Source organism: Pseudonaja textilis, chromosome 2 (genome assembly GCF_049901715.1).
Source record: "Pseudonaja textilis isolate UNSWEBS1 chromosome 2, rPseTex1.2, whole genome shotgun sequence".
Taxonomy (NCBI): Eukaryota; Metazoa; Chordata; class Lepidosauria; order Squamata; family Elapidae; genus Pseudonaja; species Pseudonaja textilis.
In genome coordinates, this window is record NC_141991.1 from 197719779 (window position 1) to 197724050 (window position 4272).

The following is a 4272-nucleotide window of genomic DNA, read 5'->3' on the forward strand; positions in this document are numbered from 1 at the left end:
ATGAATGCTTGATGCCATATTAAGTTTAGCTGTTAATAGGATTTTTCCTGACATTTACTCAGTTGCTTTTTACAGCAAAAACTATGACCTGCAAAGAGCTTATAAAGCACCAAAGTGATTTCATTGTTGGAAGGTATTAGTCAACAGAAGGATAGAAAATATGGCACAACAGAACTTCCGGTTTGCAGGGCTTCAGCGGCAGGCAGGAATCTGCGATTGTGCGTGGTTTCTGCCTGGGCTCGCCGCTGGAGTGCCCCAAACCAGCTGGCTTTGGGGCTAAGCCACCCCGTAGAGGTGGTGAAGAGGGGGGAGATTGCCAGCAGGGTCGAGGGGAGCCGCATCTCTCCTCCTCAGCTGGCCAAACTCCCTTTCCCGAAGGCAGTAGGAGCGGTGGTCAGAAATGGCCACCTCAAAGAAGCACTCAACCGGAAAAGAAAGTGCAGGAGGAAGATAAGTGAAAGTTTTGGTTGATCGGGATAAAAAGAACAACTAAGGTACCCTGGAATTTAAATTTTATAAAAGATAACATCGCTCCCAAAGAAGAGTCGGAAGCAGCGAAAGAAAGTGAAAAGGGAAAGTTTTTTTTTTTCTTTACTCTCCTTCCTCACATTGACAACAAAGAGAGCTGAATAACAAATTGGAAAAATCCGCTTTGGCACTAAATGCCAAAGGGACAATAAAGATTTCTGGACACTAAAAAATCCTTTTTTTCTATAAGGAGGAAGGGAGAGGAAAAGAATAAAGGCAGGATTTGGAAGAAGGAGACTGCCTGGACTTTAAAAGAATCTAAAATAAAATCTCAATAAGACTTCTAAAAGATACATTTTAACTGGAACTTTGGAACTAAATAGTAACCCCAGGAAGAGAAAGTGTGCTTGGTGACTTTGGGATTTTTGGATATTATATTTGAATGACTAAAAACAATTGGGTAGCTGTTTAAAAAAATTCTACAATGGCATCACTTATGGATTAACTGAAAATGGAATTTAAAAAATATAAACGAGACACAAGAAGGGAAGGGCTTCTTTGGCTCCGTTTTTCAATTCTTAGAAATGGCGATCTGCATCTTTGAGAAACAACAAGAAAAGACTGCGCAACTAGAAGATTGGGACAAAGAAGAAGCCATCTTTAATGAACAAGTAACTCTATTTGGGGAAGAAAGGGGAAAGGGGGGAAAGAGAATGGAGAATTTAAGACTTTACAAAGGTTTGGAGCAAGATGTAAAGAAACAGGACTTATTCAGAGATAATGGGTAAAAATTTAACTGAAAAAGGGATTCTTTGAAGGTACATAAGATTGTATTGTTATATTTGTAATAGAAATAATGTTAGAAAATTGGAAACAACGTATGATTAAAAAGTGGGATGAAATTGTAATTTAGTGAAACTTTTGTGAACAAAACAAATGAAATAAAATAAATGAGAGAACTGACTTAGGAAGGAACGGGAACATTTTAATTACTCAATGTTTTATAAAATATAAGTGAAGTGGGGAGGAATTAACTATGGAAAGTTTATAAGTGTTCCCATAGAAGTATGATACTTATCTGAAAAGTAATGTGTAAAACGTTAAGATTTAAATGAACATTAATATTAATGATAGAATTGAATTGGTATAGATTGTTGTTTTAATTATATTATACACTTATAATTTTTCTTTTTTTAAAATACAGTGTGTAGTTTTAGAATGTACCAAGCAGAATCCGAACAGAAGTTATGTATTATATTAAGTGTTATAATTTTAGGGGAAATATATAAAGGTGACATACTCCAATCAGTGATTACAGGAGAAATTTTGTTCAATGAGAAAAGATAGTAGACAGTTGAAACAGGACAGACAAAGAATATAAGTACAATGATTTGAATTGAGATGAAATAAATAAAATTAAATTAAAGTTAAAAGAGGGGAGAAGCTATATAGAAAATGTAGAATAGTAATAAGATATGGAGTGGAATATAAAAATGAGCATGAACTTGAATTTGTGTCTGTACGAAGAGATGTAACCTGGGATTATGCTGCTTTCAAAAAAGATGTTTTATGTTTATATGTTTTGTTTGTTTATGTTTGTTTTTAAAAATCAATAAAATTTTCAAAAAAAAGAAAAGAAGATATGGCACAACAGTAACATTACCAAGAATTGGATGTCCCTCCAAAATCGATTAAAAAACAAGACTGAGCCCAGAGGCTGCCAAGAGACCTACAACAACATTAAAGGGCTGCAAGAAGTTCTGGCAAGTGCTGGTTATGTACAACATGTGACAACAGTCTCCCATATTCTTATGTCTGGGCTGTGTGGTAGAGTGAGAAGATGGAAGCCTTTTCTTATAAAAAACACACACACACAAAGCCTGGCTACATTTTGCAAAAAGATGCATCAGGTCTCATCCCACATTTCTCATGTGGGAAATGTGTTATGGTCTGATTGAGACCAAGGTTGAACTTTTTGGCCTTAATTCCAAAAAATATATTTGTCGCAACTGTGCATCATCTAAAGTACACCATATACAAAGTAAAGCATGATAGCAGCATTATGTTTTGGGGCTGCTTGAATTAGGGCTATAGTCAAGATGATGGGAATTATGAACAGTTCCAAATATGAGTCAATTTTGACACAAAACCTTCAGGCTACTAAAATACTGAGGAATTTCATCTTTCAATAGGACACACAAGCATACCTCCAAATCAACAAAATAGCGGCTTGACCAGAAGATCAACGTTTTGGAATGCCCCAGCCAAAGCCTGAACCTGAATCCAATTAAAAATCTGTAGGTTGTCCTGAAAAGAGCTGTGCACAGGATAGGCTCTCACAATCTGATAGATTTAGAGTGCTTTTGCAAGGAAGGGTGGGCAAAGATTCTCAATTTTTCAGTTGAATTGTACAGCTTATGTGCTATATTTAAGGATGGTAAAAAAAATTCTGAAGTGATTTTTCTTGCTCTGATTTTTTTAAACATTTCAAAAACCTGCCATTTTAACGGGTACACAGACTTTTTATTTCCACTGTATATATAAACATCAGTTTCCTTATAAAACAAGTCTGCCTTGGGATTACTTTCTAGTGAGTCAGCTAATTGTAGTATCTAACTTGAAGCAAGCACATTTTAGAAGGGGAGGGTTTGTTCACACATTTGGACTGCAGGTAATCCTTAAGTTACAACAGCAGTTGTGGCTGGAACTTCCAACACTAAGCAATGTGGTTATAAAGCGCAACCATCACATGGCCACATCAAGGGGTGGGATCTGACAGGGTTAACTACCGGTTCGGTGATTTATGATGTGCTTCCCTGCACGCTGCGCACGCGCCTGTAAATCACTATCAGCTTGCTGCCTGGACAGTTGAGCAGCGCTGCGTACAGAGAAACAGCATTTGAAAAAACACTTTTCCTGCTTTTTCAACTGTAGCTATGCCTCGCATGGCAGCTGAGGTTGAAAAAGCAGGAAATAAAGGTCAGGTAAGAGCCCAGGCAGGCGGGTGGGTCAAAACATCAGAAACATAGAACTGGTTCTCTGTCTGCTGCTCTTCAGAGCTACCGGTTCTACAGAGCCAGACAGAACTGGTAGAATCCCACCCCTGGCCACATCGCTTAGCAATCCTAGCAGTTCAGTTGCCATTGTAACTCCAGGACCATGCAGGTCATTAAACAAGGACCTCACATGAACATGACATGGGCAGGCTGGTGAGTATGACCTACAAATGGTTGGATGGATGCCAAGAGCAGGTGCCACAAATGGGTGCTATATGAAGTGCTGGCAAGTGAAAAAGCAGTGGGGACAACTTGTGATGACCTAGCTTTCCCATTGATTTTTATCTGTGGGAAGCTGGCAGGGAAAGTCGCAAATAGTGATCATGTGACCACAGTGTGCTGCAGCCATCATAATTGTGGTCCAGGTGTCAAAGGCCCAAATTGCAATCACATTGCCTTGGAGATGCTGTGACAATCACACTTTTGAGAACCAGTACCCATGAAAACTTCGGTCATCGAACCCAAGGATTACCTTGCATTGATGAGGTTATTTAATATGGGTAATGAAACATCTGCAAAAAATAACCAAGCTCAAAGAGCACACCAAAGACCACTTATTTCAACCCTGAGCTACAAATATTCTCCTTTATTGATACCAAGGATTGCCTTTAGTGAGATCATCTTAACCTATGCAAGTACATCTATGAAAAAAGTAATGTTAAGTTTATGCCAATGAAAATTAACATTTTTGACAGATTAACAAGTATAATTAAAGACTAAGAAACAAAACATACATTACAGGACACTG